The sequence below is a fragment of the Neovison vison genome, chromosome 11, assembly GCF_020171115.1.
Source record: "Neovison vison isolate M4711 chromosome 11, ASM_NN_V1, whole genome shotgun sequence".
NCBI lineage: Eukaryota > Metazoa > Chordata > Mammalia > Carnivora > Mustelidae > Neogale > Neogale vison.
Window position 1 is genome coordinate 135,599,648 of NC_058101.1, and position 27,601 is coordinate 135,627,248.

Below are 27,601 nucleotides of genomic sequence, written 5' to 3' on the forward strand. Positions count from 1 at the left end.
TGCTTCCTCCTCTCTCTCTGCCTGCTTCTCTGCCTACTTGTGATCTCTGTCTGTCAAATAAATAAAAAAATCTTAAAAAAAAAGAAAAATGGAGACACAGTCTAATTATGGAGACTATTAAATGGCAGACAAGATCCTTGGGCTAAGAAGGTAGCTTTCTTTTAATAGTTCTGTGAACTTTCAAACACAATATTAGAGTAGGTAGAAGCCTAGAATATTTCCTGATAGCTTCTAAAAAATGCCACATGAAAGTGAGGTGTGATCTTTATCACTGAACATGACTCTGTGATGCCCATGTTGAAGCCGTAGCGTTCATAGGGCCCCTGTCACTAAGTGGTGACAGCTTACACTGTCTTCCTCTTTCAGAACAAAGGCATTCTGGGAACTTAGTGTGTGGTTGTCATAGCGTGTAGGCAGGGAGGCAGTAGTCACGAAGAGCACGGGCCCTTGTGCCAGATTGCCTGGGGTTGAGATCTGGTGCTGCCACATTATGAGCTGTGAAACTTCAAGCAGGTGGTCTGAACTTTTTGTGCTTTAGTTTAGTACAACAAACACAAAGCTCGTTTTGCTGTGAGGATCCAATGAGAATCTGTAAGTTATTCAAAGTGCTTGGAACATAGTCAGGCTTCAATACTAGTAGGTAATTACACTTTTTATGGCTATGAATCACCACGGAATCAGTTTTCAAGATGGGGAATACAGAAGCAATCAGTTATATTTCTGGTTGGGAAAAATAGACCATGTTGGATAATAAAATACCTATTTGGTATTTATCACTTATCATTTAACCTAGACCTTCAAAGAGAAAGACTGAAAAATAGTGGCAGGCATTTACTGCATTTACTTAACAGCACAGTGCAGTCTGTGTATCATCTTACTTTATCTTTACCATCCTGGGTGGTCGGCAGAATTATTTTACAGATCAGGAAACTGAGGCCTGGAGTCTTACACAAAGCTAGTGAGTAACAGATCCAGGATGTGGGAGAAGTTGTCATCACCTTCATCACACCTGAAGTCTATTAATCAGAATTCAAGGCTTTAACACAGCAGTTTACTTCGAGGAGAAGGAAGACAAGAACCACACAAAGAACATCCCTGTTCATCTGTTCTTTCAAATGTTGGTCCCTATGGATACACTATTTTGTTTGTTTGTTTGTTTTCTCCTCTTCTTCTTCCCTTTCCGCTCCTTCTCCTTCTCTTTCTCCTCCTCCTTCTTCTCCTTCTTCTGCTTTCTTCTTCTTCGTCCCCTCCTCCCCCTCTTCCTCTCCCTCCTCCTCCTCCTTTTCCTTCTCCTTCTCCTCCTTCTTCTCCATCTCCTTCTTCCTCCTCTTCTTCCTTTTCTCCTTTTTCTCTTTTCTTCTTCTTCTCCTCCTCCCCTTCCTCCCTCCTCCTCCCCTTCCTCCTCCTCCTCCTCCTCCTTCTTCTTCTTCTTCTTCTTCTTCTTCTTCTTCTTCTTCTTCTTCTACTTCTTCTGCCCCTTCCCCCTTTTCTCCTTCCTCTTCCCCTTCTTCTCATTCCCCTTCTTTTCCTTCCTCTTCCCCTTCTTCTCTTTCTTCTTCTCCTTCCCCTTCTTCTTCTCCTTTTCCTCCTTCTCCTTCTTATTCTTCTTGCAGAAAACAAGGTAATTATGTTTTCATATTTGTTTCCATAAAGATTTTGAAACCTAGGCACTTCTGTCATATTCACCTGGATTTCTAAACACAGACAAACCTTTAAGATCGCTAAGATAGGAGAACTTGGCTGACAGCACACTGGTTGGAGCCATTGAGATGATGAGCTCAGTGATGGCAGGAGAAACTGAACACGATCCTTCCTTCTCTGTTTCACTCATAGAGCCAGTCCGGTTATTTGCATACCAGGGTGGTACTGAATAAAGACAAGAGGACCTCTTTTAATATTATGCTTCAGAAAGGTTGGCTGGGGATGCAATCTGTATAGCTCCATTGGATTTCTATATTATTATTTTCTAGAAATGCTATTAACTCCATTCTGAAACTAGCCAAAAGTCTTATCTTTGAGCCCTTCCAGGCGTTGCTGGAAATGGTTTAAAGTAGGCTCTGCTGATGTTACTACCATGTCGGAGTGAAATGCCGGTATACTACTTAGCTGCTTCTCTTTGTTTCAGCTGCACTTCCACTGCCTAAAGCTTACAGAACTAACTGAGACACTTTGTATTTGGTGGAACACCTTGGTTCTAATATAAAGACAACATGTCAAAGTGTTTATTAGAAGATTAGAAGATTAGAGATTAGAAATTCTGGGTAGACACTTATTGGTTAACTCTGTGTGTTCTCCAGACAGGTTTCTAAGCAACAGTTTTAGGGCAAAGGGGAACATTGTTCACATTTTTATTCTAGAAATACATGTTTTGGGGTCCAAAAAGTCACATTTTGGAGTATATCCAAATCACCATGCACATGTTCCTTTCTCGACCACAATTCCTCCAACACAAATCAAATTTAGAAGCTTCCTATAGTTCCAGATGGTCAGAATCTGAACATATCTAATTACCATTTCCCACTGGAATTCAGGCCAACCAGGGGCTGAGCTTCTGCCTGGATGACATCGACTTTCTTCCTAGCAAGTTCTCCTTCCTGCATCTTGCCCCTTGTCACTTACTAAAATGAAATAACAACATTCAATTTATTTAACGAATTCTTGCCTTCATTTAGTTTGCAGTATTCAAAGGAAGAAGCAGAGAAGGTTCTCCCAATTTACATTGTTCGGAATGAAGGAATCTTCCGATAGAGAGAACACAGTTAAGTCTTTCATGCTTCTATTATTTCTGAAGTTACCTCATCCTTCTCTCTTTTTTCCCTTATTCCAAATTAAATCAAATCAAATTCTGAATTTGTGTTGTGAGACTGATTCTCACACCGGGAATAGCTCCCCACACATTTATTTAACATGTACTATGTTTATTGAACTTTGTTAGCTATTGTGAGAGAGCTATAAATGGACAAGAGGTAATTCTACTCTCTAGGAATTTATGATTTGTACAAAAGCAGATACATTCAGAACAGAATATAACACTACCGGTCTGTGTTGCAAAGAATGAAACAATGCTTTCAGGGAAACATCACTTCTATAATTCAAATGTGCTTTTTTTCTTATGTAATTACAAATAATCCAAATAAGTTGTTTCCAAAAACAGACACATATACTCAAGACATAAGGCAGAATATCATGTATTTTCATAGACTTTTAAACAAAATACTCAGAGAGAACAGGAATAGAAAAATGAAGTCTGCCTGGGAGAGTCTGGGTGGTCTTTACAGAGGAAGCACCATCTGAACTGTCTTGACGGTTGGGGGTGGGGTAGAAATCCCTGCAGGCAGAAAAGTGCATGTGGAGAAACTGAGTGTGCGTGGGGAGGCAGCAGGGATTTAAGTTGGGCCAGGAGCAGAATGGGTGAAAGCAGGAGAATGCGATGTTGGCTGGTAGGCAGACCTTTGTTCTGGAAGCCTTATACAAGCAGAAGAGCTGAGATTTTATTCTCTGGAGTAGCAGTTCCCCCAGTCAGATCTGCAAAGTACTGGTCCTATGAGGTGGGCTGAGTGGGAAGATCCTTGATGGACATTCGAATATTTAATAATCTAATGGGGATTCCTGCTTTACTTCACTTACCCTGGCATTTTTTTTCTAAAGGCTTTTGACCTAGGGAATCCTTTAAAATAATAACATGGGAAGAAGTACCCTGGGTTTATAAGAGTTAACAGTGATACAGCCTAACATCTGCTAGGCACAGCTTTATGTGTTACATGCACTGGCTCATTTAATCTATAACACTCTGTGGGGTAGGTACAGTTATTGTCCTCATTCTCATATACGTGGAAATTGAGGCACAAGGAGATTAAGAAATACGTCGCAAGCTAATAAGTAGTAACTCTGGGACTTGAACCCAAGTGCTCTGACTGCAGGTATGTTTTTAATTACTGTAAGCACAGAACTGGCAATGCCTTGAGGTCAGCGGGAGCCCTTGCAAGTTTTGAGCAGGAGATTGACATGCTCGCTGTTGGGTTTGAAGAAGACAAGGAAAGGATGTAGCTACTGGTATTGTAATAGGGTTGTATGGCGATGGACGGTGGCCGCACTTGTGGGGACACAGCATGGAAAGAAGTTGCATCACTCTGTAGTACACCTGAAACCAATATCATGTTGTGTATCAACTATGCTCAAATAAAACAAAAATAGAGAAAACAATGCTGATTGCCTTGCAAAGACTTAGAGAATGAGTAGGTTAAATCCATTAGGGAGTTATTTTTCTTTGTTTTACTGGGATAGTTTTCAAACAGAGAAATGGAGAGACCAGTACAGTGAAAACCTGTATACCTAGACCCTAGATTCAATTGTTAACATTTTGCTGTATTTGTATTATGTATTTCCCCCGAAACCATTTGAAGGAGAGTTTCAGGCATCATGACTCTTCCATTCCAGATATTTTAACACACGAATCCCCAAAGAAGAACATTCCAGGAGGTTATGTTAAAGTCCAAGTGAGAGGCAGTGAGCTCCTAAATTAGGGTAGTAGCAACACAAGTAAGAGTAAAGCGAGATGGGGCGCTTGGGTGGCTCAGTGGGTTAAGCATCTGCCTTCGGCTCAGGTCATGATCCCAGGGTCCTGGGATTGAGCCCCACATCGGGCTCCTTGCTCAGAGGGGAGCCTCCTTCTCCCTCTACTGTGTTCTCTCTCTGTCAAATAAAGAAATAAAAATCTTAAAAAAAAAAGAGGGAAGTGAGAGAGGTCTGCTTGTTGGAAAATTATACTCAGAAGATATTCAACTTGAGGTGGTTGTGCTTATCTCTTGGTAATGTTCTGATACATTTTGCCTCATATTGGTCAGCGTGAACTCCAAGAAGGCGAGTTAATTTTATAATGGACTTAAGCAAAATATAACTTAGATGATAAAGTCAGTGTCAAAATATAATCCATGTAATCTTTATCAGTATCTGATAGAACTTCATGGATTCATATTATCGATAGTTCTTTTTATTTACAAGAGTAATTTTCAGTTACTGGGCACACACAGTCCTAAACATTGTTTGGGCATTTTATGCATGTTAGGAGTGAAAATAAAGGGAGGACAAGGGGTGTTAGAGAGGAGTAGGGAATTTGGGTAAATTGGAAGGGGAGGTGAACCATGAGAGACTATGGACTCTGAAAAACAATCTGAGGGGTTTGAAGTGGCGGGGGGGGTGGGAGGTTGGGGTACCAGGTGGTGGGTATTATAGAGGGCACAGCTTGCATGGAGCACTGGGTGTGGTGAAAAAATAATGAATACTGTTTTTCTGAAAATAAATAAGTTGAAAAAAAAATTTAATGTAAAAAAAAAAAAAGGGAATTCACTGTTAATTTTACTTCCTCAGAAATTTGGGCCAGAGTCATTACATTCTTTTAAAAGTTAAAATTGCTTGACATCCTAGTGGAATTCTATCCTTTGTGTTTTCAGTTCAGACTGGATGCCTCCTCAGTGTGAGCACCTTTAGTGCCCATTATTCAGCGAAATGTACTAGGGTTCCTGGTGAAATGGCTGATTCCAGGTCTGGGGTAGGAAAAGTCTGGGCTTAACCTGGAATATCTTACACGCCAGAAAACACGAATACGCTCACAACAGGATGGAGACATGTCAACAAATCCATGAGCTGACCGGAAAGGAATCTACTAACGAAATTTGGATCAATATGAGCTTCATAAACAATAAAATGACAACGAAGCGTAACAAATATCAATGTTTTTTGACTCCATAATATTAGAAAGAGAGGAAGAAGGAGAAATTGAGAAAATAAAATCTCTTTTTTAAAGCAAAATACCAGATAATACATACAGAAAATGACAAAAATTTTGTTTTATAAACTTCCAGGGTCACAACTGGTTTTAGAGAGGAACATCTCTGAATAACAAAACCACTGGGTGCCCGGTTATTGAGGGACATTATATTCTTGTGGTTATAAAGCATCACACCACATGTTGCTTCCTGATTGGAAAGATATACATCTTTATAATTGGAGTATATCTGGCAGTGACCCCTGTATCACGTGGTTGAGCTAGGATTTACAACTATGGGCAGCCTGACATTATTTGCCTCCCTATACGGTACAGTGAGAGATATCCAGCATCACTTAAGTGGGGTTCTCGCCAGGCATGTTTTGTCTAAATCGAATCACGAGGAAATTGTCAAACACATTCAGAAAGTGGGATGTTCTATAGAACAACTGGCCTGGCCTGGACTCATGTGAACATCAGAGGGGGCTAATGGGACACTAGCGAGATTTGTCAGCCAAGTGTAACTGGTGTTTGATTAGATTCTGAATTTAAACAAAACCTATAAAAGATATTTTTAGGGACAATTTGAGTATGGCTTAGTTGTTGGATGATCTTATTAAATTCAGTATTTTGAAGGCCTGGTGAGGGTGTCAGGTTGTATGGGAGAATGCTCTTGATTGTGGGTGATACGCACTAGAGTTCTGAGGGGTGAGGCATCTTGTTGTTCATCACCTTTCAGATGGTTCGGCAGGAGGCAGTGTCGGTACGAATCTCACGGAAAGACGAAGCAGGTGAAGCAAGATGACTAATGGTTGGTCTATACAGGTAAGGGGTAGAGCAAGGCTCATTGTGCTGTTCTTTAATTTTTGTGTGGACTTGGATTTTTTCCACAGTAAAAACAACATTATATATGGGAGTCATCAGGAGGAAATATTTCTTCCATCCACTTTTCATGCCTCTTGCCCTCCTACACTTAGTTATCACTCCAGGAAGTAAAAATTTCTGCTTTGATTTGTTAGTTTTGTCCCTAGTGTGGAATTTAGCTCTAAGGACTTAGACTCACCCTACTTCCCAGCAGTGATGAGGATGTCGCAGAGACCGTGAGTTTAGATTTCTAGGATACACTTTCTTCAGGGACACCTCTTTGATTAATATACAAAATGACAGCAAAGGACCTTGAGAAGGCCTTGCTTCTTGCTATTCCCGACAGCTGCAAGAGTGGGTTCCAAAAGGCCAGTGAAGAAACGCGATAAAATACATGGCACATTCCTTATGGTTCAGAGGAAGTCTTGAAAGATCTCTGGAACGGGTAGGAGAGAAATACCTTGAGAATTTTTACATGCATGTCTGGTAAAGCCATCATGTTAGTGCCTTTTACTGCATTTTGTCTGCCTTCTTTCATTGATGGATTTTGGCAGCCTTACAAAGATAGTCATGCATTTTGAACTTGCTTGGGATACTTGCAAGGGGTATTGTTGGGTGCCTTTTGTATAAAAAATAGATGGTAGACAGAAAGAAAGGGGGGGTTATTTTCCCATGGATTTTATTTCTCTGAGGCTAGGATGGAACTCAGGCTTTACAGTTGTCATAGATCTTGTGAAAAACTGACAAACTGGTAAGTTACAGAATTTCATTATCAATTGGTGGATGAAGGAAGAGATGTGGTGTGATTGGATTCTTTGCTAAATGGAATTTTTATATTAACATTTATTATTGACATTAATTGAATACCTGCTATTGTGCTTCCTTTTAATGCTAGAATTTGGCATTACTTTACTGCTTTTTCTTCACCACGAGTGTTTTCATGACTCTATCTTGACCTTTTAAGTGTTTTTTTAAAAGGGAGAATGTCTGACTTTTATTTTATTATTGAGTTTAAGAAGTATTTGGGGGATTGCAATTCTGATAAGGTCTGTGGCTTTCAGATTTTTTTTCTCCCTAAGAGCAATGACACAGCAAATTAAAGATTAATGATGGTTCAGAGGATGCTGGGATATACAGATTGCGTTTCAAGTCATTGAGCAAATATATTCATTTAGGTATCCACCTAGGTATCTGCTACCTACAGTAGCAGATACTGTGCCAGTGCAGGTAAAAACACAAGAGATGGCATTATATCAAGTCTATATATAACTGTCAGTCATATGAGAACATGTGTTGGGAGGAGCTTAGCTGTTTCCTGCTCTGATGGTCTTCATGGACTGACATTACTACCCTCTTTTTATAATATATTCATGGACAAAAGAACTCTAACCAATCTCTTCCTAGGCTATTCCACTTTTGTTTCACACTATTTATTGGGGGGAAATGAGTTCCATATGTTTAGTAAATTGTTCCAGAACTACCTCCTTTCTGGCTTATTTTTAGTATTTTGGGATTTGGTGGCTTGTGTTTATGGTCAACAAATGCATGCTCTTCATGACTTTAATGTCTTTTTTTTAACACACAGCACCTCTTCAACCATAGTGTCTTTCAGATGTGAAAAACTTTGCCTTCTTAGTCCATGATAATTTTCTCTTTACACATGCATGAGAGGGGTTGACAATCCTGAATACCATTAGCTTTCCATCCCAACCCTGTTTTCTATGGAAAAGAATGTGCAAACTTCCATTAGGAAGCAAATGAGAGAAACTTTTTCTTTCCTTTGAATAAAATGCGTAAATATTTAGAATTACCCTATGCAAAGTGCTAGATCAATCACTCACGGCTAATGCATCACTTATGGAGATTGGCTAGTGGCAGTTTCATGAATGATCATCCGTGATTACAGAGCTGGGGCCACCTGAGAATTTTTGCTCACTCTATGGGATTCAGCATTATTGATCATTTTAGTCTTTTACATTGGCTATTCTCAGAAGGTCTGGATGGGATAGCATGCAAAGTACATTCTCATTGAATTTCTCCTTCTGTTTTCAATGACCCAAGGTTATTTGAATATTTTTAATCATTTATTACTTAATTGTATGCACTTTATGGGAACATAATTCATCTTTCATTAAGAAATTGCTTTGGAAAAAGAAGTCAGACTTTGTCTTGAGCCATTCAACTAAGACTGGACTTACGCAATTGGTGAGGCTTTCTATTTTCTTTGTCAACCATATTTCAAGTCTTATTTCCTTCTTGCTTCAAACCTTTATTTTAAGCCAACTATCTGACAATTTGTATGCATGGATTTAAAAAAATATTTATTTTTCTACTTAGTGCATTTTAATTTTTGATGTTACTTTCTATTCTTTATTATTGTTTAAAAGAGTATCATTCCACCAATAAGTGTGCCACCACTTAATCCCATGTAGTTGGACATTCCTTTCCATTTTTCAGTATTAAGATAGTGATAATATAATTGTTCAAAAAATTAACTAATATTCCTTCCTTGTTTTTCTTCTGCTTTTCTTCTATCCCCATTTATGGACAAAGTAATTGTGACTCACTTCAGTTGGGAAGGGATGTGGTAAGAAAGGAGTCTCCTCCTGGCTTTGAGTTTCAGACAGGTGTTAAGGAGAAATCTTGTTTAGATCTGAGATAAAAGTAGATGAGTAGCAGGAAAGTAAAATCAGTCATCACATAGAGTGTGCATGTGCCTGCACAAACCCCCACACACAAATGTAGGGATTATAAGTGTAGATTAAATATAGAGGTATAGATGAAAGAATTATAATAAAATGAACAACAACATAGTCATCACTCAGCTTAAGAAATGAAAGAATTCTAGTAATTTTGAAACTATCAAAATATCCCCCTTCTACTTCACATAGAGAAAAAGATTATGTGAATCGTTCCCATATATTTATATATTTTAAGATTTACTTATTTATTTGAGAGAGGGAGGCAGAGAGAGAGAGAGAGAGAGAGAGAGAAAGAATGAGTAGGGGAAGGGGCAGAGGTAGAGGGAGAGAGAATCTCAAGCAGATTCTCTGCTGAACATGGAGCCCTATGTGGGGCTCATTCTAACAAACCCGAGATTATGACCTGAGCCTAAACCAAGAGTTGGATACCTAACCAACTGAGCCACCCAGAAGCACCTCCCTGTATATTTCTTCATATAATAAACATGTATATGTGTATCTCCAAATACAGTGCTTAGTAATGCCAATTTTTGAACATACCTAACTATACTTGGTGGGTGGTATTCATATTTGTTAAGCTTGAAATCCTGCTTCACCTCCTCACCGAGTAGTTGGGTCAACTTGAGAGAATTATTTTGTCCTTCTGATTGAAATTTCATCATCTGTAAAACAAGAACAATAATTGTACATAGCTCACAGCATTCTTGTGGGGTTAAATTATACAGGCATACCTCATTTTATTGTGCTCCACAGAAACTGAATTTTCTTTTAAACAAATTGAGGGTTTGTGACAACCTTACATTGAACAAATTTTTGTCCCCATTTTCCCAATAGCATTTGTTCACCTCATGTCTCTTGTATCACATTTTGGTAATTCTGGTAACATTTGAAACTTTGTCATTATTATTATATTTGTTATGGTGATCTGTAATCAATGATCTTTCACGTTACTATTGTAGTAGTTTTGGAGTGCCAAGAACCATGCCCACAGAAGATGCAAACTTAATTGAGAAATATATGTTTTCTGACTGCTCTACTGATTGGCTGTTTCCCAGTCTCTGTACCTTTCCTCAGGCCTTCCTATTCCCTGAGACACAATCTTGAAATTAGGCTAATTAGGAATGCTATAATGTTATCTACACATTCAGGTGGAAGGAAGAGTCACAAATCTCTAACTTTAAATCAAGAGCCAGAAATGGTTAGAGTTGGTGAAGAAGGTGTGCTGAAATCAAGATGGGCTGAAAGTTAGGCCTCTTGCACCAAAGAGCCAAGTTATGAATGCAAAGGAAAAGTTCTTGAAGGAAGCTAAAACTGCTATTCCAGGGAATGCACAAACAATAGAAAAGCAAAACAATCTTTCTGCTGATGTGGAGAAAGTTTAAGTGGTCTGGATAGAAGATCAAACCGGCCACAACATTCCCTTAAGCTAAAGCCTGATCCAGAGCAAGACCCTAACTCTCTTCAATTCTCTGAAGGTTGGGAGAGGTGAGGAAGCTGAAGAAGAAAAGCTGGGAGCTAGCAGAGGTTGGGTTATGAGGTGTAAAGATGGGAAGAAGCTGGCTGCATTTACAGGAGGGTGGAAGGTGGAGCTTGAGTGCTGATGTAGAAGTTGCAGCAAATTACTCAGAAGATCCAGCTCAGAGAATTAATGAAGGTTGCTACACTAAGCAACAGATTTTCAGTGTAGATGAAAAAGTCTTCTGTTGGAAGACTTTCATAGCTAGAGAGAAAGTCAATTCCTGGTTTCAAAGCTTTAAAAGACGAGTTGACTTTCTTGTTAGGGGCTAATGCAGCTGTTGACTTTAAGATAAAGCTAACACTCCTTTACCATTCCCCCAATCCTAGGGTCCTTAACAAGTATGCTATGTCTTCTGCCTATGCTCTATCAGTAGAATAGCAAAGACTGGATGAGAGCATATCTGTTTATAACATGTTTACTGAACATTGTTGGTCCACTGTTGAGTTCTACTGCTCAGAAAAAAAGATTCCTTTCACAATGTTACTGGTTGTTGACAATGCACCTGGTCACCCAAGATCTCTGATTGAGATGGGCAATGAGATTAATGTTTTCATGCCTGCTAAGACAGTGTCCATTCTGCAGCCCATGGGTTAAGGATTTGCTTTTTTTCTTATTTTATTTTATTTTATTTTTTTTCCAATTTATTTATTTTCAGAAAAACAGTATTCATTATTTTTTCACCACACCCAGTGCTCCATGCAAGCTGTGCCCTCTATAATACCCACCACCTGGTACCCCAACCTCCCACCCCCCCCGCCACTTCAAACCCCTCAGATTGTTTTTCAGAGTCCATAGTCTCTCATGGTTCATCTCCCCTTCCAATTTACCCAAAAGCACATACCCTCCCCAATGTCCATAAGGATTTGCTTTTATTTTCAAATCTTATTTAAGACATATATTTCATAAGGCTGTAGCTGCCATAGATGGCTGAATCCTCTGATGGACCTGGGCAAAGTAAATCGAAAACCTTCTGGAAGGATCACAACATTCTGATGCCATTAAGAACATTCATGACTCATGAGAAAAGGTCAAAATATCAACATGAGTAGAAGTTTAGGGGAAGTTGATTCTAATCATCACAGATACTTTAGGGGGGGTTCAAAACTTCAGTGGTGGAAGCAGCTGCAGATGTGGTGGGAATAGCGAGAGAACTAGAATTAGAAGTGGAGCCTGAAGTAGCTGAATTGCTGCAATCTCATGATCAGACTTGAACTGAAGAGAAGTCATTCATTATGGCTGAGCAAAGAAAGTGATTTCTCGAGATGGAATCTACTCCTGGTGAAGATGCTGTGAAGATTATTGGAATGACAACAAAGGATTTAGAATATGACATAACCTTAGTTGTTGAAACACAGCAGGGATTGAGAGGATTAATTCCAATTTGGAGAGAAGTTCTACTGTGTGTGAAGTGCTATCTCACAGTATTGCAGGCTATAGAGAAATCATTTGGGAAAGGAAAAGTCAATTAATGTGGCAAACTTCATTGTTGTCTTATTTGAAGAAGCGCCCCAGCCTTCTTAATCTTCAGCACTACTACCCTGAGGAGTCAGAAGCCATCGATAGGGAAACAAGACCCTCCATCAGCATACAGACTGTGACCCACAAAAACTTCAGAGGATTGTTAGCCTTTCTTAGCAGTAAAGTATTTTTTAATGAAGGTACATACATTGTTTTTCAGACATAAGGCCGTTGCACATTTGATAGACTACAGTAGAGTGTAAACATAACTTTTACATGCACTGAAACTAAAAAATTCATTTGACTCACTTTATTGCAATATTTATTTTATTTCAGTGGTCTGTAACCAAACCCATAACGTCTTTGAGGTATGCCTAGATAAATGGCTTCTAGAGAAAAACTTGGTAATAATAAGAAACTTATATACCAGCCACTATTGTTATTATTTCTACCGTTTTTATATTCTCCAGTAACTCAATGCCCCATGTCATGGTGGTGCATGTAGCTATAGTTTATTTATCATCACGGACATATAGTACTTCATTATATATATATACCATAATTGATGTGTTCATTTTAATGCTGATGGACATTTGGGCTGTTTCCAGATTTTAGCTGTTATGAATATTACTGGTAAGCATATTTCTGTTCAGGGCTTATTGCACAAGAGCAAGAGTTGCTCTAGGATTTTAGGATGTATTCCTAAAAGAATTGGTAGGTCATAGGATATGTGCATATTCAGCTTTACTAGATGATGTGAAGTCATTTTCAGAAGCAATCATAGCAATTTACTCTCCCACTAGAGTGTATAAGAATTGCTTCATATCTCTACCAATACTTGGAATTTTTTTTTTTTTTTTTTTACCAATCCCTGGTGTGAAATGCTGTCTCTTTTTGGTTTCCATTTCATTCCTTTGATTATAAGTGAGATTGATTCATAGGAGTTGTTTACACATTCTGGATAGTAATCCTTGTGTGTCACTTATGTTGCAATTGTCCTTTCCTAATTTAGGGCTTTTTCCTCAAATTGTTTATGGTATCTTTTGATGAACAGAAGTTCTTAATTTTAATATGGTTAAAAGCTTTTGAGCTGTGGTTATGTGACATATGTTATAGGTCAACTTGACTGGACCGTGGGATGTCCTGAGTAATAGAGATGTTGGTACCAAGAGTAATTCTAGAGGAATGTAATTTTAAGGATGAGTTTCCTGAATTGGTTCTGGTAAAAATTCAAGTTTTCTTGAACTGGTTTCTGAATTGGCTCTCTAATTTGACTAGATTTAAAGATTCTAATGGCTCTATTTCCAGCAGTAAAGAGAGTGCAGATAGATAGACATAATCAGGTAATAGAGATACTCAAAATATCGCCATTGGATGCCCCTAATCAGACACTTATAAAAGGCAAGGAGCTGAGTGACTGTGTATATAAAACTTCCAAACATTTTTGTCAAACTAAGGAATATAACAAGATTGGCTCATTGTTTCTAATGTCACTGGATACAGTAGTGGAAAAAAAAAAAAGATGAGCTCAGAGATTTGAAGTCTCAGCTCTTAGAATCACATAAATGACTTGAAGGCTTCTATGTGTGCCTTGAAAGAGATCCTTATTTTCTGTAGCCACAGAGCTGGGACTGCTGAAAATCAAACCTACAATCTCATCTTGCAGCTGGTTGAATTATGACACAAGATGAAATCCCAGCTTTAAAGAGGGTTTACTGCTAAGGTGGGGGCAAGTTTTCCACAGAAGGCTGTATATGTTCTCAATCAGCAACCAATGCATGACATTTTTCTCTTATAGCCAGGATTCATAGGTCCAGAGATGGTGAAACTCACTTATTATTACCCCTAGTGACCTTATGCTCTGTTGGCCTATAGGGAGACTATGTCTGGAATACAGAGATTCCCTCAAATATCTGTTTGTATTATCTTGCCCTGTGATTAAGGTCAATGGAAAAGTACAACAACCCAGTCCGGGTAGGACTGCTTGTGGCTCAGACCCTCAGGAATGAAGGTTTGGGTAAAGAATCCTACCAGGTAAAGAACCATAAACAGCTGAGATGCTTGCTCTGAGGTCAAAGGGAAAATGAGATGAGTAGTGGAAGAAAGTTGCTATTAATACCAGCTACAATCATGTGTCCATTTACAGAAACAAAGACTAAGAATATTTCCTCCTTATTTTCTTATGAATATGTTTATGTGTGTGTACTACATATGATACATTAATATATATATAATATGCATGTAATACTTGTTTTGTTTCTTGTCTTATTCCCTCATCATGTAACATAAGATGTATTGACTCCATATCATAGTATTTAAGCACTGTTAATTTAATTAATTTTTAAATAAGATTTTATTTATTTATTTATTTGACAGGCAGAGACAGTGAGAGAGGGAACACAAGCAGAGGAAGTGGGAGAGGGAGAAGCAGTCTTCCTGCCGAGCAGGGAGCCTGATGTGGGGCTTGATTCCCAGGATCCTGGGATCATGACTCGAGCTGAAGGCAGACACTTAATAACTGAGCCTTCCAGGCATCCCAGCACTCTTAATTTTATATTGTAGTATCTACGTCCTAGAATATCAAAAAGAGTCAACGTCATTCAAGGACTTTACGTCCTCTTTTGGGGAAGAGGTTCATGTATTTTTGGTGGAAGCCAGGACAGTCGTATTATGTTAAGTTGAATTAGAACCTTGTTATTGTCGGGACGCCTGAGTGGCTCAGTTGGCTGGACGACTGCCTTCGGCTCAGGTCATGATCCTGGAGTCTCGGGATCGAGTCCCACATTGGGCTCCCAGCTCCATGGGGAGTCTGCTTCTCTTTCTGACCTTCTCCTCGCTCATGCTCTCTCTCACTGTCTCTCTCTCAAATAAATAAATAAAATATTAAAAGAAAAAAAAGAATCTTGTTATTGTCTGTATTTGAAGTATGATTTAAGGAGATGTATATAGGTGCCAGTGTGACAAGGGGTGGACTTGTAATAGTTAAGTTTATGTATCAGTTTGACAGGCAAACGTGTGACCAAGGATTTTTCTGGATATGTCTATGGGAAGTTTTTGGATGGCCTGAACATTTGACTAAGTAGACTGAGTAAAGTAGATTGCCCTCTCTAATGTTAATGGGCTTTATCTAATTAGTTGAAGGTTTGAATAGAACAAAAGGTTGCCGCTCCTATAAGTAAGACGGATGGAATCCTGCCTGATTGCCTCGAGATGGCACATTGCTTCTTTCCTGCCTATCAACTTGAACTGAAACATTAGCTCTTTCTGGGTCTCATGCCTACTGACATTCTGATTGGAACTTACGTGATGAGTTCTCCTGGGGATCCAGTTTGCTGATTATAGGTCTTGGAACTTGCTGGCCTCCTTAATTGGGTGAGTCAATTCCTTATAATAAATTCTTCTCTTTCTCTTTGTAGACATACATCCTATTGGTTCTGTTTCTCTGGAGAACACTGACTAATGCAATTAACCTTTGTTTTGTTTTAAGAAATTACTTGTTCTCTCAGGGTCTTGGAGATAGTTTTCTATATTGCCTTCTAAAAGTTTTATAGTTTTTCCTTTTAAACAAGATTTAATCTGGCTCAAATAAATTTTTGTGAATGTTGGGAAGTATAGATCAAATTTCGTTCTTTTCCATGTAATAACCAATTAATCTAGAATCCTTATTGAAAAGTCAATCCTTTCTGCACTAATCTGCAAAGTATGCTCTTTCGTAAGTTAAATTTACTTCTACTTGTGGGACTGTTTCTGTGGGGGTTCTAAAGGGTTATAACCCTTTAATGTGGCCAGTTTGCCTATCCCAATTGCTATAGTTTTACAATAGAACTTGATAACTGCTTTGTCTTTCTTCATTTTATTTATTCCATTGAGTACATTACGTATTTTTTAATTACGTTTTTAAATTGTTTATCTCTTCTCATTAGAATTTGAGCTCAATGAGGGCAAATACTTCCTATGCTTTATTAAGTTTTATATCCCCATAGTCTAGTAGAGTATCTGAAGCATACTAGGGACTCAGTAAATGTTTGTTGACTGATGTTGGAATTGTGCTAAAGGTCTGACATACATTTCATCATTTACTTGTCTGAATAGTATTTTGTTTATTCAATTAATATTGATTAAGTATTTTTATATCTACCTCTTAGATGGGAAAATTGAGGATTAAACATGTTAAATGATTTATCTATAATCATGAAGCTAGTAAGCAACAAAACTCTATTTGATTATAAGTATATCTTGCATCAGAGTGTTATTACTAAATATTACTAAATATTTGACTTTTATTATCATCTAATGGAAGTAATTCAGTATTATAGGATTAATTTCTAAGACTATCTCTACATCCAAATTTATCAGAATGATCTGATCTCTAAAAATTATGTATAATATTTAGAATTTAGAAACTTCCAGTTGTTTGAAGAAAGCAGCTTACCAGAGCACAGCTTGAAGTATGACCAGACAAACATAAAATGTAAGTGCTGGAGGAAGTCTAAGGGATCTTCTAGTCTAACAACCATTGGTCAGCTTCTCAATTTGTCCTGACATAAGAAGGGGTTACTTGTATAGGATAAATTCTGCCATATAGATTTATATCTATAGAAAGTGTAGGAAAGAGTGAGGAGTATGAAGAGTAAGCCATTGGTGAAGAATAATAGACTGTTATAATGACCAAAAGAGAAGGAAATGTTCCCATAAACAATCATGGGCTAGTAGTTGACTTTGGTAATTGGGAAATGCAAAGACAGTATTTTCGAGGCTGAAAGGAGCATAATATGAATTCTGATTGAAGGGGTTAGAAAAGGCACAATGACTGTCAAGTCCAAACGTGCATATGGAAAAATTTTGATTATTGATGATGAGTTAAAATGAGATGTCATGAGGCGCCTGGGTGGCTCAGTGGGTTGAAACTTCTGCCTTCGGCTCAGGTCATGATCCCAGGGTCCTGGGATCAAGCCCCGCATCGGGCTCTCTGCTCAACAGGGAGCCTGCTTCCTCCTCTCTCTCTCTGCCTGCTTCTCTGCCTACTTGTGATCTCAGTCTGTCAAATAAATAAATAAAATCTTTAAAAAAATGAGATGCCATTGTCCATCTACGAAATATGTCAAATATTTTAACCAGATGAAGAAAGTAATGGATTGGTAAGAGCACAGAGGGATGGACATTCTCATTCATGACTGAAAGAGTTTAAGTAATTATAACCTTTCTGAAGGAAAATTTGGTATCAAAAACTCTAAAAATGCTTTTACCACTTTGTCTCATAGTTTCACTTCTCAGAATTCATCCTAAGAAGCTGATATGTGGGCAAATATTTGCATTTTTGGGTGTTTATGATGGGTTATAGGTAATAGCAAAATGTTTGAAATAATCTAACTAAGATAGGGAACTGGATGAATAAATTATTGTATATACACAGAAGAAACTTAGTCATTAAAAATGTTTAAAAATTTAATTAAAAAATGTAAGTTTTAAAACTTATATGTCATTAAAAATTACAAAGAATTTTGCTATTATTCAGTAGATACATTTCTGAATAACATATTTTACAGTATCTCTTACAAAATAAGAGGGTTTAGAAGGAGTAGCCGCAGGGCAGACTATTCAAAGCCTGTTATGTCAGCTGGGGTCAAATCAGGAATACAGAAACCAAACCAGCTATTATACAGGAAAAATTTATTATGAACAATTGTTTAAACAAGTTTTGGACAACTGAAAATGTAAAAAAGGGAAATTGAGGTGATACAAAAAAGAACAGAAAGACGCTGCTCTGACCCGAGGTTGGGGGTAAAAGAAAGGAAAATGGGTTCTTCAGAAACAAGACAGAACAAAGTGAGGCTGGTACTAAAACTTTGTGGAGTTTGGTTCTTAGCTCACTTGTGATGGGAGCTCAGGTACTCAGAGGAAGTGTCCCATGGAACAGGGTTTCAGATCTCTGGGTGGATATGGTGAGGTTGTTTTTGCTGAAAAAGTGAAGACTGAACCCAACTGCTGCCTCAGAGAAGAAGGCTGTTGCTGAGGCAATGCTGACAGGAACATGGAGCAAACAAAGAAGACCTTTCTCTTCCTCAGTCTTTCTAGTCCCCCTTCATGCCCATCACTGGCAGAAACTAACAGAGCCAGATGGCAAGGCAGAAATGTAGTCTGTAGAGTTTCAGCTCCAGTATCACAAAGCAGAATACGGAAGAACAGTGTGATCAGCAGATTTCTAAGACTGGATCCAAGATTCCCACTTCCTGGTGTACACAACCCATATACAACAAAACCTTAGAGTGTGGACAAAACCTGGGAATATGGCAAGAAGTGGCACCTTGATTAGGTTATGTTATATGGCAAATAATAATGGGATAGTCACTCCTCTGAGTGCAGTACAACTATATAGGACTCTGTCAGAGCCTACTGGAGAGGGACCAGAAGTCAGAGAGGTGCTCTCCTGTGGGCCTGGAAGAAAGCAAGCATCCATGTTGTGAGCTGCCTGAAGGGGCCACATAGTAAAGAACCAGGAGCTTAGAGTGTTCCCCGGCCAACAGCTAGAAAAAAACAGGGGCTTCAGTCCCTTGAAGGCAACCTGCCAACATCCTGAATGAGATTGGGAGAAGGCTCTGAGTTTCCAATGAGAACCCTAGCAGGGCTGACACCTTGGTAACAACCTTGCAAAATCCTGAGCAGAGGGTCTAGTTCTGCACAGACACCTGGTATGTGGAAAATGTGAAATAATAAATGAAGGATGTTTTAAGGCACTGAGCTTGTGGTTATTTGTTACACTGTTCTAGGAAACAAATGCAGATGGGTCTGGAGCTGAAAGAAATGACCCACACACCTCTTCAGCTTGTAACCAACAAACTGAGAACCACAAAAAATTGGTATTTCAGACATTAACCTGAACAGAGATAGCTGATTCAGTGTGATTAGAGGATGCTTTATGGGTACTCAGAAGGTAAAAACTGGCAAAATGTAAACACTTGCTTGTGGTGCCGAGATACTAGAGATGGAAGTGGAGTTCCACAGAGCAGAGCTGCTGGGAAGGTGCACCCAGGAGGAAGGGTAAATCTGGCCCACCTGTGGGGTGCAGAGATGGGGTGAGGCTCCGTAGCAAGGTAACTCTGAAGATACGTACTCCTTTTAAAGTTCCTTACGGTAGAGCTGGAGAGGAATTCAGACAGTAACAGAGTGGATGGCTCTTTCTTTTCCAGTTGAAGGTTATCCAGTCTCTCAGGAAAAATTGCATATAAATCACGATGATGTCCAAGTTACACTAACATCATTGCCCAATTTACCAAATGTTTCTGAGCTCATTGATGTTATAGGATAAAGGTAAGAGGAAGCCAAAGGAATAAGAGAGGAAGTCTGTGGACCACAATGCTAATGTGACACCAGTAACAAGAGGACGAAAGGAAGAAAATTTGGGTAGGTGGGGTTTCAGACTACAGTGTAGCTGTCAGAGTGTTAGCTGGGTTGATGGGCACCTCCGGAGCCAAGACCGTCTGTCAGGAGAGTCCTGAGTTGAAGAGTAAGGATCCAACTTTACTGGGCCAGCTGTGCTCAATCATTGGCAGATAGCAGCCTAAGGAGAAGGTGGCTTCCGGTGACAATTCCAGCTGGTTGGAGGATGGGACAGCTGGAGGTTGTCTGCCCAATTACCTCCATCCCAGCAGGTTCTCTTGAAGGAACATCAGAGCAGAAGACTTCCATGGCTAACACAAATATCATTTGTATCCTTGTGAAAATAACTTAACACCCAGTTTCCCATGGGAGGACCAAGATAGCTGGTGACAGAGTTCCTAAAGGAATCAATGCTCATGATTTGGGACAAAAGATCATGTAGAAAGAAACACACCTGACTTTGACTAGTGGAATTTTCTGGAAAGAAGGGCATATTAGGTTATGTCTTGATGATTCAAACCACACAGTGGGGGGGTGTGTGACAGAGCAAGAGTCTTAATCCATCTGGCAAAAACTGAATTAAAAATTACAGCCAAGAGCAAATGCCTATTTTTAGTTCAGTCAAATAAATAGAATTGCTCCTGATATTGCTTGGGTTTCTAACAAGCTGAAGCAGAAAAGCCTGCTGATGCAATAAATTTTCATCACCAAGCTAAAATGCAGCTGCCCTCAGACCAGAGTGATCACAGTCCTTTCTGACCTTAAGAAAAGAAGTAAGACATGGTCCTGTTCTCAGACTGGTGAACTAATCTAGAGGAAAACTAAATTAATAGCTGTGGCTTTAAGTGAGACATTGTAAATTTCTGAAAATTAAAAAAAAATACCATTTCTCCAGTTTTACCTTAAACAAAAAAGCATTTCCTATGGATTCTCTAGTTAGGCAGAGTGCTTAAAAATAACCTTTTCTTTCTGATTCTTTCAAATAGGTGTTTTTCCTTAATTGTTGTACTTTGCATTGTTTACTCCATAAGGTACTTTAGTTTGTGTGTGTGTGCATGTGTGTGTGTGTGTGTGTGGTCTTGTGTACTGGTGCATGTGTAGGTACAACTGATCCAATTAAATACGATGGTACTGAAATTTTCTTTAATATTTTTACCTCACACAAGATAGAGGTATGCAAACTAAGATTTTAAAGCCTTGTTCTTACTCCCAACATCAAGTACTTTTCAAGATAGGTGGAATTTAAAACTTAAATACAAGCTAAACTCTTAACAACAAAAATCTATGTATATTTTTACATCTTTAAATCTAGTTCTATGTTTAGTTTGTGAAACAAAGGTGAACATTTAAAAAAGTAATCATTTATATAATTTTTTTAAAATTTGATTTTATTTTTTCAGTGTTCTAAGATTCATTGTTTATGCACCACACCCAGTGCTCATGCAATACATGTCCTCCTTAATACCGACCACCAGTCATTTATATAATTTAAAAATAAAGCATTCAATTTTCATAAAATAATGGTTGGGGTGCCTGGCTGGCTGAGCCAGTGGAGCATGCAACTCTTGATCTTGGGATTGCGAGTTAGAGGGCTGCATTGGGCATGGAGTTTACTTAAAAAAATCAGGTAATGGTTATCGGTATATATACTTTATCTCATGCATTAATGTTATTCCCACGTGATTGTACACCAATCTGGAAATCAACCACAAATTGGGGTGCCATAACTTATATGGTAAAAAGCTATAGAATGAGCTTATATATTTAAGAAACGGTGAAGAGGCCAGTGTGGTTGGATGGAATGAACAAGGAGGAGAGTGGTTGGAGACAACATGAGAGAGTGATAAAGGTTTAAACTCTACAGGAATTTGTAGGTCCTGGTAAGACTTTGGCTTTTACTCTGAGTGGAAGGTCATGAAGGGTTTTGAGTGGAATAGTGGTATGGTTGGGTTCATTTTTACCAGGATCTTTATTGGTTTACTCTTAAGAATATTCTTTAGGGGGTCAAGGGCAGAAGCAAGGAGATGAGTTAGATACTGCAATATTCTAGATGAAAGCGACAGGGGCTTGGGTCATCATAGTAGCCGCGAAATGGTGACAAGTGGTTGGATCCCAGCTTCATCAACTTCTTTTCCTTCAGCTCTTCAGAAGTCACTAATTTTGTTTTTAATATTAGTTTGCCACTGGGTTGGCTGTTGTAAGCCACAAAATTCCCTCTCCTGCTTTCATTGTTTTCTCTGAACTGACCTGCAGTCTGAGTGAATGATCAATGAAATATATGATTCTAGCCTGAATCTAACCTGACAGTAGCTTTGCCATCAATATTTGCAATTTTGACAGTTCTACTACATTAAGATTTTTCTCCTGTCTTATTTTTTTCTTTTCATCCAATGCTCTAGGAGCTCATAGAAAAGAATGATTATTGCTTTACTTTCCCAAGAACATGTTTTAGTTAGTTTCCAATATTAGGTGCTTAATTTCTCAATGCTTTAAACTCTTTTTAAAAAATTTGGTAAGATACATATAACAAAATTTTCCAACTTAACCATTTTTATGTATACAGTTCTGTAGGGTTAAGTATATTCACACTGTTGTGTAATCAGTTTCTGGAAGTTATTTTGTCTTGCGAAATTGAAACTGCATCCATTAAACAACACTGCTTTCCCCCTCCCCCGGCAACCATAATTTTACTTCCTGTTTCTATGAGTTTGACCACTCTAGATACATCATTTAAGTGGAATCATGCAGTATTTGTCTTTTTGTGACTGGCTTATTGCACCTAGCACAATATCCTCAAGTTTCATCCATGTTGTAGCATATGACAGGATTTTCTTCCTTTTTAAGGTTGAATGATACATCATCTTTTTAAAAAACTCTTTTTGTACTCAACTCCTAGCTGGAAAGGAGAAATGACTTAAATAATCTAGAAAGACACTCAGAATAGAGGCAACTATTTAATAAAGACTTAACCACTGACCTACATCTTGGGAATTTGTGAAAGAAGTTGATGAGTGCTGTTTGGAAAGATGGGCAGGACAGATGGGAGAAGAATGTTATACATAAAGGAAAGTGTATTCTAATGTATCTTTTGCCTTTGAATTTAGAAAAATGTTACACTTAACAGTTACATTCTTATTTTTACATGAGATACAAAATGAAGGTGTGAATTTTACATGGTTCTGTAAAATTGGCCCCCTGATACTCAAAGAACAAGTAGCAAAATCACATTCTAAATTAGCTTTGTAAGCGCAGATTTCCCTTTACCCCTGCTTTTAAGGGTTCCATCGATATTCAGATTTATGGAGGGTAATATTAAAAACACACTCTGGGAAGGCCTATCATTTTGAAGTATCAAGTATCCAAGTGAAAAGCACACATTTAAACTCAGACTTCAGTAGACGTTTGTTGCTTTTTTTGCTGTTCAGTATTCCTCTTCCTAATAGTATTTTGAATTTCTTTTGGAAGAACCACTTTCCCCATTCTCAGCTGTGTGGTTTATGTGACACTAACCCACCATTTCAGCTCAGGTGGGTTCCTACCAGCTCATTAATCAGCATTTCCCATAGTCCTTGAACCCAGGATTTGATTGGGTCAGGAATGAACCTGTAACTCAATCAAAGGTAAAGAGATGCAAAGAGATATTTCCTGACAAGACCAATATTCTCGTGGATTGTCTGATTTCAGAATGTGAGCTCTGGGATGGGAAATCACTGTGCATTAAAGACCTTGTCCAGGTGTGGATGTAGAGAGAAGCCTTGCATAAGACCTAGGAGACTGCTAATATGGTAGAAAATGAATAGAGAGATCAAGAAAATTGTGTCCTCCCCAACTTGATTTGAACCATGGATCAGGATTCTCCTAAAGGTAAAACTACCTCTGGGGATTTATTTGAACATTGTGTCTCCAAAACTAACAATTATTCCTTTGTTTCATAGAAAAGACAACTATGGAGCAAAAAAGAGACATAGAAGTGAAAGAAAGATTGGTTAATTATAAAAAATATATAAAACAGTTATTAAAACATTTGGAAGGAATATACAAAATGCTGTGGTGACATTTCACTCTAAATTAAAGAACTCAATGCAGCACAAACCCGAGGAAAGCAAACTGTTATGTATTTATTCATTTAAAAAACAACAACAAACTTTTCACTTTCATATTTTGGGACAGCAGCAATTAAAAGTGGCTACTGATAAATCTTTGTCATTCCTATGTTCTTTGAGTTGCCAAACCTAACCATCACTCCTAACTGGGTTTGTTAAAAAACATTGGTCTGAATAGCTCACATGATGACTCAACATCATAAATAATCTTTGTGTAAGAAAAAGAGGATAAATAAAAAGCTTTTTCTTTTCCCTTTAAATTATCTTCTCTCCTGAAATAAAGAATTAAGTCTCACATGTGAATATTCCATTTAAACAGGGTGGGCTGTACATAGTTATTTGATGCCTTCCCTTCTTAGGCAAAGAATTAGAGAAAGAGTACAGAGACACCCGCCTTAACCACCCCCTCCCCACCTCAGGCTAGAGATTAGATAATTTCCTGGGAGAATTCAATTGGCCTAAGGGAAAAGACTTGGTAGTGCTGATATTCAGGAACCCCCACTAAGAGAGGGATTTTAGCCTGAAAACCCTTCAGTGACTTCTACCTGTTGACAAACCGAAGAGCTTCTATTGAGTTTTAGCATCTCATGTCAAACAGAAATTCTCACTAGACTGTCAGTGGTACCAGGGATCTAAGTAAAGGTTCTTACAGAAAGATAGGAACCAAAACAACAGAAAAAAATACCAGGCCTTACAGAAAAGGGAGATAATGCAAATAATAGAATGGAACTAAAACTGAGAAAAACAACACAAAACAAAGAAGCTATTCTCAGAGAGATAGAAGAGTATAGCATTCATGAATGAGAGCAGAGCAATAATTTAGCAAATTTAGAAGCAGAACTTGAGGAAATCTTCCACAATACAGGCAAAGAATTGGAAATCGAGGGAAGGGATAAGAATGTTCAAGAATCAGTCCATGAGGCTGAACATTTAAAATGGAGCCACAGTGAAAAGTAGAAAATGGAAAGGAGAAACTCTTCAAAGAAATAATAAAAGAAAATTTCCTAGGACGTAATAACATGTATGTTTGTTTGTTTTCCCATTTGAAAGAGTGTGTGGAGTGCCATTTCAAAGAAAGCCCACCTAAAGTGACATTATTATAAAATTTTTGAACCTGAGGAAAAAGAGAGTATTCTAAAAGCTTTCAGAGGAAAAGAAAAAGAGAGATACTCAGAGAGAAAGGTTAAATATGAAGGACCAGGAGTCAAAATGACTTTGGTTTTCTCAACAGCAATACTGGGTGATCATTCCACCATGAAGACAATATTATACAGTAGAAAGTCAGTTGATACAGTCAAGAATATAAAATAATAATAATATAGCATTAGAAACACAGAAGTAAGCAATGCGAGAGTAGATTTGCCCATGGTTGCCTGAGACAGTGGACTCAGAGGTAGGAAAAGAGAAGGCAGCTCTGAGAACTGCCTTGTTACTGGTCAAGCTATAGATATGTGTTACTGTGGTAAAGATTAAACTATAAAAAAGAACAATATGAGAGATTTCTTCCTAAATTGATTCCTTTTTTAATAAACATTTTGTTTCATTAAATTTAAACTTTTAGACCCATTTAAAATGTTTTCTTCACTAAACCCCTTCTTTTATCAAGATCACATCATCCATCCGGTCATCTCTTTGAATGCTGTGAGATAACCACAAGATAATTTGGACAAAGAGGTTAGTTCCCTTTCTCAAAAATTGTGTCCTTCTTTTTTAGAATATTTTCGTGTAGTGGTTAAGTGAAAGGTGGAGACTGGCTAGGTTAGATTCTCACCAGGCCATGTATTTGCTGTGTGACTTGGGAAAGAGAACTGATTTCTCCTGTGCTTCTGTTTCTTCATCTGTAAAGTGAAGATTTGAATGGCAACTATCTTATGGGGTTGCTGTATGTATATCAAGTTTTGGAATAGTACCTGGCATGTAGTACACTCTCTATAAATGCTAATTTTGATTGTTATTACAGGCTACTTTTTTTAAATAAAAATTTTTAAAGATTTTATTTATTTACTTGACAGAGATCACAAGTAAGCAGAGAGGCAGGCAGAGAGAGAGGAGGAAGCAGGCTTCCTGCTGAGCAGAGAGCTACAGGCTACTTTTTAATTTAAGCTTAGTAGTGATTCCTGTGTCTTCATGAGCCATATGTATACATTAAAGTAGGGACGCCTGGGTGGCTCAGTTGGTTAAGCAGCTGCCTTCGGCTCAGGTCATGATCCCAGCGTCCTGGGATCGAGTCCCACATCGGGCTCCTTGCTCGGCAGGGAGCCTGCTTCTCCCTCTGCCTCTGCCTGCCGCTCTGTCTGCCTGTGCTCGCTCTCTCTCCCTCTCTCTCTGACAAATAAATAAATAAAATCTTAAAAAAAAAAAAAAAGAATACTAATTGCGCACACACACACACACACCTGGGATGTATCTAATAGGAGTACAATGTAGTTTTCTTGGCATAACCAAGTGTTTGCTTAGGTAATATGGATGTCCAAACTTTTCATTTTTACAATCTGACTTTAGTAGTGTTTTTAACACAGGCAAGATTCTTTATACTTCATTATAAATCCTTAGTTTTGCTTTGAGATCTAGTGTTGAAATATTTGAAATAGTTTTGGTTATCATTTTGGTTTAAAAACTATTTTATTTTTTTGCTGAGATACAAAATGAAGGTGTGAGGTCATCTATTATTCTCAAAGCTTTCCTATCCTTTCTGGTTGGAAAGCTGATTTTCCAGCTTTAGGCTCTGAATAAAACCCATTACAGTTATATCGTATGTCTTTTCAATCCACAACATTCATTTGTTACTTGTTGTTTTTAAGAAATTTTATTATGCCCATGAGAAAGACAAAGAAGTTTAAGAGAAGTGTTTAAGTCTTACTGAGTTCATGGTCAAAGAGAAGAAAAGCAAATGTATCAAATTAAAAGCAATTATAGAAATGCCACTAGAAAGAATACACTTAATTTCCAGTTTAGAAGGTGGCCAGTAATGAGATAGTCATTTCATTTTGTAAAGTGGATTTACAATTATGTCAGAGGAAAAGACACTCAGTGTAGAAGGTCATACCTTAAGATGGAGGATTAAAAAAAAGTTTGAGGGGCACCTGGATGGCTCAGTGGGTTAAAGCCTCTGTCTTCAGCTCGGGTCATGATTCCAGGGTCCTGGGATCCAGCCCCACATTGGGCTCTCTGCTCAGCAGGGAGCCTGCTTCCCCCCCCCTCTCTCTACGTGCCTCTCTTCCTACTTGTGATCTCTCTCTCTCTCTCTCTGTCAAATAAACAAAATCTTTAAAAAAAAAAGTTTGGTATTTTGCTTAATATGTAAAATGGCTGGATTTTCGTTTTTCTAAAAATCTGGTGATACTGACCCCTGCTTCTAAGGCATTGCTTTAGAGATTGGTTAATCAGTTTAATGAAGGTCTCCTGTGTAGTCCAATGACTTAAAAAGACACGTTTGTCCAACAGAGCCCCAATATATTTAGTCAGTATAGTTAACAGACTTTTTTGGGACCCTGTTTGAGAAACCTGGAGATCCCTAGGCTCAAAACACCATCTTTCTGGCTTCTAGGAATTGCACAGCCTGTCTCTTTTCCCTGAAATTTTCACCTTCACAATCCTCTTGACCTTCTGGTTTTGAGATAGACATTACTTCCTTTTTTATTTGTTTCTGTATTTGAGAGAGAGAGACTGAGAGCATGCATGAGCTGGGGGCAGGGTAAGAGAGAAGTAAGGAAAGGAAGAAGCAGGCCGGAGAGAGGGAGAAGAGACTTGGGGCTGATCCCAGGACTCTGGGATCATGACCTGAGCTGAAGGCAGATGCTTAACTGAGTGAGCC

General features: G+C 38.3%; 1 long non-coding RNA gene across 2 annotated transcripts in view; it reads left to right on the plus strand.

Moving 5' to 3' along the window:
* Positions 1 to 25,462, plus strand: part of LOC122919082 — a 52,975-nt gene extending 27,513 nt beyond the window's left edge. Inside the window, exons 2-3 of one of the 2 annotated variants that reach the window (XR_006386740.1) lie at positions 6,504 to 6,589; positions 25,394 to 25,462. This is a non-coding gene — a long non-coding RNA (uncharacterized LOC122919082). Of the gene's footprint in view, positions 1 to 6,503; positions 6,594 to 25,393 lie in introns of those variants that run through there. The other variant, XR_006386741.1, reaches the window with a different exon arrangement.
* Positions 25,463 to 27,601: the final 2,139 nt, after the last annotated feature.